Source organism: Aotus nancymaae, unplaced genomic scaffold (assembly GCF_030222135.1).
Source record: "Aotus nancymaae isolate 86718 unplaced genomic scaffold, 86718_ANA_hifiasm-v0.15.2.pri h1tg000064l_0, whole genome shotgun sequence".
NCBI classification, from domain to species: Eukaryota; Metazoa; Chordata; class Mammalia; order Primates; family Aotidae; genus Aotus; species Aotus nancymaae.
The window spans coordinates 1,432,440-1,448,047 of record NW_026988478.1 but is presented as its reverse complement, the minus strand read 5'-3'; positions in this window follow the sequence as shown (position 1 = coordinate 1,448,047).

Here is a 15,608-nt window from a genome sequence, read left to right as displayed (position 1 = left end):
AAACCAGAAAGAAACTTCTAGTCCAGTGGTTCTCAAACTCAGCCTTTGGGTTAGTGTTGGTCTCTGAAGATATGTCTAGTATTATAGATAGAAAAAAAGTGCAATAATTTTTCATAAAAATCAATTGAGACCAAGCATCGTGGCTCTCACCAATAATCCTAACAAGGCAGAAGGGTCATTTGAGGCTGGGAGTTTGAGACCAGCCTGGACAATATAGCAAGACTCCATCTCTACTAAAAAGCTAAAAAATTAGCTGGGAGTGGTGGCATGTGTCTGTAGCCCCAGCTACTTGGGAGGCTGAGGCAGGAGAATCTCTTGAGCCTAGGTGTTCGAGGCTGCAGTGAGCTGTGATTTCACCACTGCACTCCAGCCTGGGTGGCAGAGCAAGACCCTATCTCTAAAAATAAACAAATTTTTTTAAAAAGGGACTCCATTTAAAGTCTAGAGGTCTACAAACAAACACGAAACCAAACATGAACAACTATTTTGGAACAAAATTGTCTTCCTCTAAAAATAGAAGCACATACACTGATGTAATTCTCTCTCTCCGGCGACAGGTTTCTAAGATGGTCTCGAATGGGTCCTCCCTCCTAGTGTTCACATACTATGTATCTCCTCCCAGTGTGGGCCGGACCTGGGGACTTGCTTCCAGTGAATAGAGTATAGAAAAGTGACCGACATCACCTCCAAGATTCAGCTATAGAAGACTATGACTGTGGCGTCCCTCTTGGCTAGCGTTCTCTCTCACTCTTCCTGCTTGCTTGTACTGAGCTGCCCTATGGAGAGGCCCATGTAGGGGTGGCCTGGGTGGGGGTGTCCTGTGGCCAGCAGCCAGCAAGGAAATAAATCCTCTTAACAACCACATGAGCTTGGAAGGAGATCCTTCCCCAATCAAGTCAGGAGATGACTAGAGCCCCAGCCAACAGCATCATTGCAGTCCTGTGAGACACCCACAAGCGGGGCTCAGCTAAGCCACCGCCGAAATTCTGTCCCACGGAAGCTTCGAGACAAGGCATTTCTCTCATCTGATTTAGAAAAGGAAATTGTGTGTCTGGGACTGAGTGCTTCCTGCAAGAATCCCTGTGATTACTTAGATAGTCTTTCTTCTCTGATTCCGTCTTATTTCTCTCTAAAAAGTCCCTGAGCTTCTTTAAGGCTGGGGGCTTGTTGCAAAGTTTTCAGTGTTGGAGCCACTCTCTGTAGGCTGTTCTAAGGTAATCAGGCATTCTGGGGTGTGGTTGTAATAGCTGCACTGTAGAAAAACAGAAAATAACAGCCAGTTCACAAGAATGCTCCCCCTCCAACTCCCCACCCGCTAGTTCACTGTGGCCATCTACATATGTCTGCAATAGTCATTTGGGAACAGAGCTGGGGTGGGGGAGGGCAGGCACAGAGCTTGGAGGGACGGAATTTCTCTTCTAGGTACTCACAGAGTTCTAAGGAAAAGTTCTTCCGAAGCCTGGGCTGGCGGGGTTGTGTGGACAGTCAGAAGCGAACGTCAGACCAGGAACTAGGACCCAAGTGAAGACCAGGGAGAAACATCCAGAGCCCAGGAAATATTAACAAATCTTGAAGGCTGAGCACCTGGACAAGCCAATGGAAGGACAAAAGTTTCAAACAGTGCTCAGAAATGACACTGAGGAGCAGGTGGGCGTAGGGTCTATGGAGACTGGCAATCCACTCAGCGAATGGGTAACAGATTCCTCTAACACAGGCCCTGCTGAAGAGTATGTTCTGCAGTCCATAATTTTTCAATCAACTCAGAGGACCACTGCTTAATGGTCAGCAAAATAATTAGTGATCTTATTGGACTCAGTGGATTGCAATATCTCCTTGTCTTTTGAGCCTTTCTGGGGCTATTTGCTTTAGAGTAAAGATATTAAATTCATGCTTGGGGTTTGAATTAGAAGCCCTGTTTTGTTCTTGCTTTTGTTTGAACTGAGAGTCTTCTTGCTCTCCAAATCCCTTTTTTTCTTCTCTCGTTTTGCACAGGCCTTGCAGAGCTGGGTTCTGTCCACTTTGAGTCAGTCGCTTTTCACATCCAGGTCCAACCCTTCATCTGTGAAACGGGAGTGGGGGTATTGGGAGGAAATGAGATGATATCTCAGCCCCTTCCAGCTCTGACATTTAGGGATTTTGTGATTTCCCATCTAGACAGTGTCTCAGCCTTATTTTTGTATATTATTGGTTACCGAATTAGAAATTAAAGTATGACATGTTAGGAGGTGCACATTTTTCATAGTATACAGCTGGAGTGGACCATACAGGTTTATTTAAAGAAGGACACGCATTTGTTCAAGAGAATACATCCAGGTTCTTCTTTTACTTAATTAAAAAATAAATGCCATGGCCTGAGTACTTTTAAATTAGGCTTATTAAACTGCAGACCACACTCTGAGTGCATATTAATGTGCTGTTGAGCTCTCCGTTTTATTGAATATCACTAGGAATAAATGTGATGAAATTACACCTAATATTTCAGTCGATGGCAGAGGAAGTGAGACTAGGCGAGCTTGCTAGAAATTAAAACCTAAACAGCAGCCCATGGATCACTCTCATTCAGGCACAAATCATTTCTTCTACAGTTTCCATTTTCTATCTCAATCGCTTTTCAAGTTATGACTCTCTGATTTTAAATCACTGATCTAAAGGAATAAAAGACTGTAAAATCCAAATTATTCCACTACCTTTGACCTGTCATCATCCATTGTCATAAGCCTGTCAGGTCTGCCTGTTTGATCACGGGCTCAGTCAGTCAGTTTCCTGAGAACGGCACAGAGCAGTGTGCTCTCTGGGGATGCACTGGGGTGTGTCCCGCCCGGATGTCCCTTGTACTCTTCTTAGAAGGGTCCAAGCCCCACTCACCCAGCAAGAGGCATTTGGTTCACCATGTGACACTTTCATTTCTGACCTGATACAGTAACAACACCAAGGACCTGCCTTCTGCTGAGCTCTGTGCTGGCCACCAAGACCCCAGAGATGAGGCGCCATCCCCACCCTGGAAGGCCACAGGCAGGCTGGGAAGCTCCTTGCCACAGGAAAGCGTTCCCTTTTCCCTTTCTGTCCCCATCATTCTTCGTTCTCCTGGTGACGAGAGAGCCTGTGGGGCGTTTAGTTCCCATCTTCACCCTTCCCTCAGATCCTCCAAGTTGCACGCCTGTCTTCACCTTGGTATCCAGGATACCGAGGTCAGAGGCTGGCAGATAGTAAATCCTTGAGAATCAATGAATTTACGTCATTTCCCTAGTTTCCCCCAAATAGTGCTGTGCATGTGTAAGGACCGCAATAAATATTTGTTGGTTACTTATTCAGCAGAAGGCTCCTATATTACCAAAGGTATTATAGTGACAGCAAGGGCATTGAATGGAATCAGACCATACGGACTGTGCTGATGAAAGGAAAATCACTGTGTATGTGGCAGAATGTTTAAATTACAAAGACAGAAAAATTTTTCACTAAAACAGCAGCATCAAATACATATTACCCACAATGTTTACAGGGTTTGCCTTATAACATAAAGCAGAATAATGAAATATTGGGAGTTCAGAGGAAAAAACTAATATTTTATATTTAGTAATAGTGTCAATAATATAGATAACTGGTACAATTAATTGGGGAGGTGGAAAGCCATTTAAATTGAGAGGTATAATGAACAACAAAGGACACAGTCATGAAACTCTATGCAAAATGATAGAAAATATATAAAGCTAAATTTATTGGCAAATAAAGAGGAATTAAATCTTGCACGTTGCCTAAAATATAGTAGGTGTTCAATAGCTATTTCTCCAATGATTATTAAGCAATTTGCAGAATCACAATTGCAGTGGGCTTCAGATTACCCGTGCAGAAGGGTTTTGATAGTGGCATTCTAGTTGGAAGAAGAGCCTGGTGGACGGATCTTGAAGCAGTATGTGTACAGTGAGGCAGGTTTTCTATATAGGTTGTATGTTTCTTTGGAATTTCGGAACTTCGTGGCTGATAGAGGATAGAAAGCAATAAAAGCCCTTCCCAAAGCTGCCCATTGGCATTGCCCTTAATACCGTGAGCTTTTAATGCAGCATTCTCAACGCATGACAGATACAACCACTCAGTAAGAGACTTTTTTTTTAATTGCATTTTAGGTTTTGGGGCACATGTGAAGAACATGCAAGATTGTTGCACAGCTGCATACGTGGCAGTGTGATTTGCTGCCTTCCTCCCCTTCACCTATATGTGGCATTTCTCCCCATGCTATCTCTCCCCAACTCCCCACCCCCCACTGTCCCTCCCCTATTTCCCCCCAACACACCCCAGTGTGTAGTGCTCCCCTCCCTGTGTCCATGTGTTCTCATCGTTCAACATCAGTAAGAGACTTTAAGGAGTTGAAATAATTACGGAATCAACAGAACTGTGTGTGTGTGTGCAAGTATACAAATATACACATCAAACTCAAGTCGCAATCCATCACTTGTAAAAATTCATCTTAAACTTTAAGATCCAAAAAGTAGGAATCAAAGGAGCCACATCTAACACTCTTGATGTGATGAAATTATAAAACGCACAATTAAAAATGCAACTGGATATTAAGAGATACTCTTCCAAAATGTACTGGATGAAAGAGAAGAAATGTTGCTAGGTTAACATAATTCAATTTCATCAGTCATTACGGATTACGTTTTCAAATGCTTCTGATATGGGGAAAATGTTCATACTACAACTGTGCATTAAAAATTTATAAATATCCTTTACAGACAACACGACTCAAATAGGTCTAGACGTGGGTAATGTGGATAGAACGTGGATATGGTACAAATAGAAACAAGTCATGGTAAAGAGGACCCTTGCCTGGGTTGAGGGACGTGGCCTGATATCTTCAGCAGCTTCCATCTCTGCTGATAATATTTAATAACTGCATAAAGATATAATACAATGTTAAAACACTTTACTTTTTCCTCACTCATATCATCAGTGTAACAGTTGGTTTGGGTCAGGTGTATGGGGAGGGGACAATTCCCAGGAAATAACCTCTTTATTACTTCTGAGCGGTTAGCAGCGTAGGCAAAATGAATAAAGAGTGTCAATGTCAATGAGCTACAGATGCTGGGCCACTGCCATGCTGTCTTACCAGCTAAAACATTCGGTCTCACACAAACACCTCATAGTATGTGTACTAGCCAGGACTCTTCCCGTTGCAAATGACAGAAATGAAATGATGGGTGGAAAAATGGCAGAAAGTAGAATATGTTGATTCTTATAACTGAAAATCCAGAGGCTTCCAGCTGCAGGCAAAGCTGTCTCCAGGTGCCCAAACGAGGTGGTCCGTCCCCTTTCATCTCTTGCACTGCTCCCCTCTCTGTCGGCTTCTTTCTTAGGCAGCCACTCTCGGTGTGTGGTTAGCAAAGGTCGGCAGCAGATGCAGATTTTTATTCTGTAGGCTACCACAGTAGAAAACGCGTGTCTCTTCTCCAGCAGTTGGTGAAGCCCAAGAACCGGCTGTAGTTACCCACATTGGTCGCATACCCAGTGCTGATTGGAGATTGGACTATGCCAGTTGGCCAGGCCTGGATGACCTGTGCACCAGGTGTGGACTCAGCTCTACCAGAGTCACACAGACTAAGATGGTGGGGAGATTCTTCCTTGGGGGGTTTTGAACATTTTTTTACATTGCTCCCTCTGGCGCAGACACATACCTAAATAACCACATAGACGCTCCCATCCGTGTCAAGGACCTTCAGGATCACTGAGATACAGTCAAACCCTGAAGGTCTAATGGTCTAACGTATAGACAATACAGAATGAGTGTGTGTCCAAAGGAAATATAATATGAGCCGCATATGTAATTTTAATTTTTCTAGCAACCACATTTAAAAAGTAAAAAGAAACAACTGGAGTTAATTTTAATAATAGAATTTATTATTATTTCAACATGGAATCAATATAATACTTTTGAGATATTTTGCATTTTTTCATACTAAATCTTCAAACTCCAGTGTGTATTTTGCATTTACAGCACATCTCAATTTTGACAAGCCATGTTTTTAAGAGCTTAATAACCACACGTGGCTACTAGTGTATTAGACAGCACTGATACATATTATGGAGAAGACACTAAAATGATAACAGTGTCATCCGGGCTCAGTGACTCACACCTGTAATCCTAGCACTTTGGGAGTCCGGGGCAAGCAGATCACTTTAGGTCAGGAGTTCGAGACCAGCCAGGCCAACATGGTGAAACCCCATATCTAGTAAAAATACGAAAAATTAGCCAGGCATGGTTGTGTGCACCTGTAGTCCCAGTTGCTCGAAAGGCTGAGGTATGAGAATTACTTAAACCTGGGAGGCACAGGTTGCAGTGAGCTGAGATTTTGCCACTTTTTTTTTTGAGACAGGGTCTCGCTCTGCTGCCCAGGCTGTGTCACTCCAGCCTGGGTAACAGAGCGAGACTTTGTCTCAAAAAAAAAAAAAAAAAAGAGGAAAATGTTAACATGTCTTTTCTGGAGGGAGGATTTTATTTTCTCTGTCATATTTTGTATATCTTCTAAATTTTCTATAATGAGCATGTATTTCTTCCCAAATAATGATACAGCACTAAAAAGTATGTTAAGGGCCATTCCCATAGAGTGCTTACCAATGGGACAGTGCCAGCTGTTAGAAAATATCTCCTGATCTGCCCCAAAGTCCTGGCCTTGGCATTCAAGTTTGTTTTCTCAGTGATCGAAATGAGAATAGATGATTCTGACTATCCAAATTTGCTGTTAATATGATGCTGAAAGCCTTGAAGGCCACTGCAGGTGCCAGAAACAAAAGCCAAAATAATCTCAACGAGCTGGAATGATGGCAGAAATCTAGTAAAACAAAATGTACACGTGAAACAATATACTCTTCATTGAGTACAAAAATCTAATTTTTCATGTGGCAAAAGGTGGATGTCATAGCCAACCAATGTCACCATTCAAAGGGCTTAAGGGATTTAGGTGGATTCAAAATTCAGTATCAGTCAGTAGTTGAAGAAGTTGCTAATGTAACTGAATATCTCAGTCTCGAAATGCATTTCACAATTTTTTCTTTCCTTTCTTGCTTTCAAACTTGAAACATACTTTGAAACCCTTTGTTCCTCCCTCTTCCACTAGCCACTTTCATTCACGGTGCCATCTTATCTAATTATGGGCTGGCTTAGAAATTCCAGGGGCCAATATTGAAACAAACCAGGCAGAGAGACCCAGCTGCTGAATGCTCCTTCTCCAGGGGAATCATGAAGTTAGCCCACCGCCAGCAGGCGGAGTCAGGACGATGTAAATCAGCCTCTAGACAGGTGCTTACTCAGGATAGCTAGGTCTGCACCCTCCTGCACATTTTCCTCACACCTTCTTCCTTCTTAGACCACTTCACTAAGCCCAGAAAAGTGCGGATGGTCTGTGATATGATTTGGCTATGTCCCCAGCCAAATCTCATCTTGAATTTTATTACTAGTTCCCATAATCCCCACATGTTGTGGGAAGGACCAGGTGGAGATCATTGAATCATGGAGGCTGTTTCCCACATGCTGTTCTTGTGATAGAGAGTTAGTTCTCGCAAGATCTGATGGACTTGTAAAAGGCTGTCACTGGGCACTCGTTCTGCTCTCTGCTGCTCTGTGAAGAAGGGGTGTGTTTGCTTCCCCTTCTGCTGTGATTTTAAGTTTCCTGAAGGCCTCCTCAGCCATGCGGAACTGTGAGTCCATGAAATCTCTTTCCTTTGTAAATTACCCAGTCTCAGGTATGGCCTTATAGCAGCATGAGAATGGACTAACAGTCTGTTAAAGTCATCAGCCTGGCCCTTCCCCCAGTGCTAGCATTTGAATAAAGCTGCTTTTTTTTTCACCACACCTTGTTTCTCCTGTTTTCGTTATGAACGGTGCACAACTGGATTTGAGCCGGTTACATGAACACGTGAACTGCACTTGAAGTGAGCCCCCAGGGACATGTCTGCTCTGATTCCAGAGCCTTCTGGCTCTTACTCCACAACACAAAAATGTACCCAAGTCTGCAGGGGCCAATTGTATGACTATGGGTTCTCCCGATTAACTTTCATGTAATTATTACATGTAATTATTGAAACCCAACAGTGACTGCAGCAATTAGCTAGAATTTAGACCAATCAAATATTTTGGAGGTGGTAAGAAATATTTTATCATTGGCTGTAGAGTTTCCTATTAATGATATCAATAACAAGCGCATCAATTTTCAGTTGGGTTTGTTATTGGCTTTTAGGTTTTGTATCAACAATGCAACCCTTGTTACCTGCACCAGGGGGCAGGCTTCTCCTATCTCCCTGCCCTCCGTATGCTGCCAGGAGGGAGTAAACACCCATAAAATCCTCCTCTAGAAAAGAATGTGGCATTATCTACCCAACTAATAAATGTATTCACTCTTACAACCAGCAATTCACATCTGAGATGTCATACTACAGATCCGCATGCACAGAATAACATATACACCAAGTTATTCACTGTAGCGTTAAGTTTGTAACACAAAAAGATTGGGAATGCCCCAAATGTCCATCAAACAGGTTTTTTTTTTGAAAAATAAAACACGGAAAATATGCTGTATCCATTTGATGGAATACTCTGCCTCTGAAGGATGAAAATAAATCTTCTTTCTGAATTAGAGTTAAAAACAACAATATCATGCAAAATAAGGTGACTAATCAGCTATCTGTTATACAAAAGAAAGAAAAATATGAACTTACATTTATATTTGTTTTTATCTGCACTCTGGAGAGATGTGCAGGACGTGAATGACAGTGGAGGTGGAGGTGAGGAAATAGAAATAGTAATGGATGGATGAAAGAATGAAGTGAGAGACGGATCATAGAAGGAGAGATAGATATCAAAAAGAAATAAATATCCGAAGAGATGTATGAGATATCTTCACGTCTGTGCAAAGCTATTTACTTCATACCTGCTCCGTGTGTCTCCAAAGGATAAAAGTAGGACCTCTAGGCTGGAGTCGTAACAAGCAGTGCTGATGCTTAGCTCCACGTCTGAAGCAGGGGAGAGAGAGAGAGAAAAAGGGAGGACGGGAGCGACGACAAGAATGAAGGAAACTCGGCACTTGGTCTCTGTTTTGAAGCTCGAGTGATTTTACTCAAACTTGGAGGTTCCTAAAGGGAGCCCACTAGACTTGTCCTTGAAAGATTAGCAGAAACAAGGGGCCAAGATGGCCGATTAGAAGCTGTTCTGGTCTGCAGTTCCCACCAAGAAAACTGAAAACAGCGACTGAATCCTGCACCTCCAGCCAAGGGGTCCAGGTTCTCTCACTGGGACTGACCAAGAGGTTGGCTTGACCCACGGAGAGTGAGGAAAAGCAGGGTGGAGTGATAACCCAGCTGGGAGCTGCACGGGGTAAGGGGAACTCCCACCCCCAGCCAAGGGAGGCAGTGAGTGATTGCAGTACCCTGCCAGGGAAACCACCCACTTGCCACTGATCTGTGGAAGCCACTGATCAGGAGATCCCCTTGTGAGCCCACGCCACCAGGGCCTTGGGTCCCAAGCACAGAACTGTGCAGACTCTTGGTGGCCACTAGGGAGGCCAGTGGAGCATGCTGGAAACCGCCTAAGATGACCATGTTCCCAGTGAGAGGGGTGGCCACCATCACTGTGGCCCCAGTGGGCCATTTCCCCTGCAGGTGCCAGGAAGACCAGGCAGTTTGGACTGGGGGAATTTCTCATAGCACAACACAGTGGCTGTGGCAGGTCGTGGCCAGACTGTTTCTTTAGTGGGACCCACATTCATCCCTCCTCACCAGACAGAGCCTCCCTGCAGGAACTTCAGCAACTCCAGCCAGGGGTTTGCAGACAGAACTCTGATCTCCCTGGGACAGAGCCCTGGGGGAAGGGGTGGCTGCTGTCTCTGCAGTTCAGCAGACCTAGTCTTTTCCCCTGCTGGCTCTGAAGAGGCCGAGCCATTGGGATGAGGACATTCCCTCAGCAAAGGGGTAGCCAGACTGCTTCTTCAAGCAGGTGCCTGATCTCGTGCCTCTTGACTGCATGAGACCTCCCAACAGGGGTCGCCAGACACCTCATACAAGAGGGTTCTGGCCGGCATCAGGTCAGCGCCCCTCTGGACAGAGCTCCCAGAGGAAGAGGCAGGCAACCATCTTTGCTGTTCTGCGGTCTCCACTGGTGATACTTCCACGTGCCGGAGGGACCCGGGTGAACAGACTCTGTAGTGGACCCCCAGCAAACGCAGCAGCCCGATGGAAGAGGGACCCAACTGTCAAAAACAAGCAAACAGAGAGCAACAACAACATCAGTAAAATGACCAAAACCCCATCCAGATGTCAGCAGCCTCGGAGACCGAAGATAGGTAAACCCACCAAGATGAGAAAAAAATCAGTGCAAAACCACTGCACATTCAAAAAGCTAGGGTGTCTGTTCTCCTCCAAATGATTGCAACACCTCTCCAACAAGGGCACAGAACTGGGCTGAGGCTGAGATGGAGGAACTGACAGAAGGTGGGTGATAATGGACTCCACTGAGCTCAAGAGTATGTTCTAACCCAATGCAAACCCAATGCAAAAAAAGCTAAGAACCAGAATAACCAGGTTAGAGAGGAACATAAATGACTTGATGGAGCTGAAAAGCCCAACACGAGAACTTCACCACGTAACCACAAGTATCGATAGACGATTCGACCAAACAGAGGAGAGAAGCTCAGAGCTTGAAGACTATCTTGCTGAAATAAGACAGGAAGACAAGATTAGAGAAAAAAGAATGAAAGGGAATAAACGAACCCTCCAAGAATGATGGTATTACGTAGAAAGACCAAACCTACAACTGATCATGGCACCTGAAAGAGACAGGGACAATGGAACCGAGTTGAAAAACATACTTCAGGATATCATCCAGGAGAACTTCCCCAACCGAGCAAGAAAGATTAGTATCCTCAGGTCTTCTTGGCATAAATCACTTAAACAACTTGCATCTCAGGCTTTCTCTTTGCAAAACATCACAAATCCTACTAAATCAAAGGAACAACCTATATATGAGTAGCTTAACAACTTTCAGCACAGGATCGTTTTGCCATACTGAATACATGGCATAGATAAATAGTAGGCATACATTTTTATCTTTTGAGTTTGTGTTTTTAATTAGGAACCCATTTGGTTTGTCTTTCTGACAAATGAATTTAGCCCTCCTTCCATAAACTTGGAAATGTCCCTATGACTTCCCATAAATCAATACTGATGGGCTCAGCACAAAAGTATAAACTATAGTTGAAAGCTCACATTCTCCACCTCATTTGACACCAGAAATTGCTTCTCATGATACAGCAGAATCAGTATTCCCTTCAGACCCATGGGACATGTAATCATCCATTATCGGTAATTCATTGCATTGTACAGAAAGATTTTCCATTGTTGTCCTCAGCTATGCCAGCTGGCTGAGGCTAATTGCATTTTATCTGTACATCTATATGAGCAGGATGAGAGTTGGCATGGACTTCAGATGCTGTCAAAAGGAGAAGTAAGGCAAATGGGAGTAGCAGACGCTAAAAAGGGTCAAATCCTATTAACTCACGTGTTTGTTTATGTTCACATATGACTGAAAGTGAATCTAACATTGGTCACCGTTGCATGTTTGCCTAGAGGACAGAGAGGGCGCTTTAGAGAGGATGACTTCAGAAGACTGCTAATTTGTTACAGAATCTTGGAAAGTAACACCATTAGGGCAGGCACTGAAAGTAGAAAAAAATCTTGGATGAAAATAAGCAACAGTTTCCAATAGTGTCCACTATTTTGTTCTAACTGCATGTTTTTCAGGGAAATAAACATTTTCATTAGCATAAAAAGTACTGCAAGTCTTATTTCTGTATTTCCTTCAAATATCATTGATTAAAAATAAGTTTGATTTTAGGGATTTTTAAAGCAACCGCAATCTTTACTGTACCAGTAAGTAACTGCAATTTCAGCTATTTCTATCTCTGTGAAGAATCTCAATACTCTAGTCCCCTTTAGTTTCATTTGCAAGAGGAAATGAAATATTTAGCCTGCTCATTTGACTTTGTCTTCTGTTAAAGAAGAGGTGAATTTGGCTGCAACATCGTACATTTCTTAGAGAAACAGTAGGGGAATAGAAGAGAGGCTTTTATAATAGTAGATGAAGTTAACCAGGAAACATAAATTTTAAAAAGCGTTACAAAAAGTAATAAACAAGTTCAGCAGAGTTACACAGTACAATAGCAATACACAAAATTTAGTTGCATTTCTATACACTTGGAATGAACACTCTGAAACGAAATTAAGAAAACAATTCCATTGACAACAACATTAAAAAGAATGAAATACTTAGAATAAATTTGACAAAAGAAGTGTAAAACATACTCTAAAAACTGTGAAACATTGTTGAAATAAATTTAAAAAGGCGGGAATAAAGAAAATGCAATCCGTGTTTGTGATTGGAAGGCTTAATATTGTTAAGATGGCAAAACACCCTAAATTCATCCACAGTTTCAATAAAATGCCTACCAAAACGCTAGCTAGCTTATCTGCAGAAATTAACAAGCTGATCTTAAAATTCATATGGAATCACAAGGGATCCAGAATAGGCAAAACAACCTTGAAAAAGAAGAATAAAGTTGGCAGACTCAGACTTCGTGATTTCAAAAATTAATACAAAACGGTAGTAACGAAGAGAGTGTGGTCCTGGCATAAAAACAGACATATAGATCAATCGAACATGACTGATCTATTCACTTACCATTTACATTATGTCAAGTGAAAGAAGTCCATAAATAACATTTATGGTCAGTTAATTTTTGACAAGGCAATTCAATGGAGAAAGGATAGTCTTTCAGCAAGCAGTGTTGAGGCAACTGTGCATTCACGTTGGAAAAAAATGAAGATGGCAGGAAAGAAGAAATAGCCAAATGAGAGCTGAAGTGAAGGAGACAGACAGACAGACACACACACACACTACTAGCTAGACTAATAAAGAAGAAAATAGAGAAGATACAAATCAACACAATTGGAAATGATGAAGTGGATGTTACCACAGAAATACAAATAACCGTCAGAGGCGACTATGAACAGCTGTATGCACACAAACTAGAAAATCTAGAAGAAATGGACAAATTCCTGGACCTGTGCATCCTCCCAAGACTGAACCAGGAAGAAACTGAATCCTTGAACAGGCCAGTGATGAGCTCTGAAATGGAATCAGTAATCAATAGCCTACCAAGCAAAAAACCCAGGACTAGATGGCTTCAAATTCTGCCAGATGTGCAAAGAAGAGTTAATACCATTTCTACTGAAGCTATTCCAAAAAACTGAGGAGCAGGGACTCATCCCGCAAGTCATTCTATGAGGCCAGTATCATCCTGATGCCAAAACCTGGCAGAGACACAAAAACAAAAGAAAACTTCAGGCCAATATCCTTGAATAACACAGACACAGAAATTCTGAACAAAATACTAGCAAACAGAATTCAGCAACACATCAAAAAGGTAACTCACCACGATCAAGTAGGCTTCATCCCTGGGATGCAAGTTTGGTTCAATATATGCGAATCAATAAATATGATTCATCACATAAACAGAACTAAAGAAAAAAACCACATCACTATCTCAATAGATGCAAAAAAGACTTTAAATAAAATTCAATTTCCCTTCATGTTGAAAACCCACAATAAGCTAGGCACTGAAGGAACATACTTCAAAATATAAGAGCTACCTATGACAAACCCACAGCCAACATCATACTGAACAGGCAAAAGCTAAAAGCATTTTCCTTGTAAATTGGAACAAGACAAGGATGCCAGTTTTCACCACTCCTATTCAACACATATTGGAAGACCTGGCCAGAGCAATCAGGCAAGAGAAATAATTAAAAGGCATCCAAATAGGAAGAGAGGAAGTCAAAATGTTCCTGTTTATAGATGATATGATTCTGTATCTACAAAACCCCATCGTATCTGCCCAAAAGCTCCTTGAAGCTGATAAGCAACTTTGACAAAGTTTCAGGATACAAAGTCAATGTACAAAAGTCAATAGCATTCCTGTACACTACCAGCACCAAGCTCATAGCCAAATCAGGAATACAATTCCATTCACAACTGCCAGGAGAATAAAGAATACCCAGGAATAAAACACCCAAGAATACCATTAGGAAGGTAAAAGAGCTCTACAATAAGAATTATGAAATACTGCTCAAAGAAATCAGAGATGACACAGATGGAAAAATAGTTTATGCTCATAGGAAGAATCAATATCATTAAAACGGTCATACTGTCCAAAGCAATTTGCAGATTCAGTGCAATTCCTATCAAACTACCAATGACATTCTTCACAGAACTAAAAAAAAACTATTCTGAAATTTATATGAAACCAAAAAAGCCCAAATAGCCAAGGCAATCCTAAGAAAAAGAACAAACTGGAGGAATCACACTACCTGACTTCAAACTGTACTGCAAGCACAGTACTGGTACAAAACAGACACACAGACCAACGAAGCAGAATAGAAAGCCCAGAAATAAAGCCGCACACCTACAACCATCTGATCTTTGACGAAACTGACAAAAACAAGCACTAGGGAAAGGACTTCCTGTTCAATAAATGGTGCAGCCATATGCAGAAGATTGAAACTGGACCCCTTCCTTACACCATATGCAAAAATTAACATCAAATATCCATCAATGAAAGAGTGGATAAAGAAAATGTGACACATATACACCACGGAATACTATGCAGCATAAAAAGGAACAAGATCGTGTCCTTTGTGGGAACATGGAGGGAACTGGAGGCTATTAACAGTAGTGAACTAATGCAGGAACAGAAAACCAAATACTGCATGTTCTCACTTATGAGTGGGAGGTAACTAATGAGAATACCTGGTCAGAAAGAGGAGACCCACAGACAGTGGGGCCCACTTGAGGGAAAAGTTTGGGAGGAGGAAGAGGTTCAGAAAAAAGTGTCGAGCAGTATGCTTAGTACCTGAGTGATGAAATAATCTGTACAACAAACCCCTGAGTCATGAGTTTACCCATGTAACAGAACTGCACATGTACCCCTGACCCTCAAATTAAAGTATTTTTCAAATTATAGACATAAAAAAACAACAAAAGAATGCAGTTGGACCCCTGCCTTCTATCATATACAAAAAATAACTCAAAATGAATCAAAGACCTAAACGTAAGAGCTCAACTACAGCACATTTACAAGATAATATATGCATTAATCTTTCTGACTTGGATTAGGTGATTTCTTAGATGTGACACTACAATAACAGGCAACAAAAAAAGGGGAAATCAGACTTCATAAAATTTAAAAACTTTATGCTTGAAAGGATACCATCTACAAAGTGCAAAGGTAATCCACAGAATAGGAGAACATAATTGCAAATAATTATCTAATAAGGGACTTACATCTAGAGCATATAAAAAACTCTTAATACAAAGATAAATAATCCCATTAAATAATGGGCAAAGAGTCTGGTAGACAGTCCCCCAAAAAATATGAATGGCCAATAAGCACATGAAAAGATGTATTAACATTAGCTACTTCACACCCTTTAGGATGGTCATAATAAAAAAGACAATAACAAGTCTTCTACTGTAGTTTCTGGAACCTAACCAATATTTGCTGAATGAATAA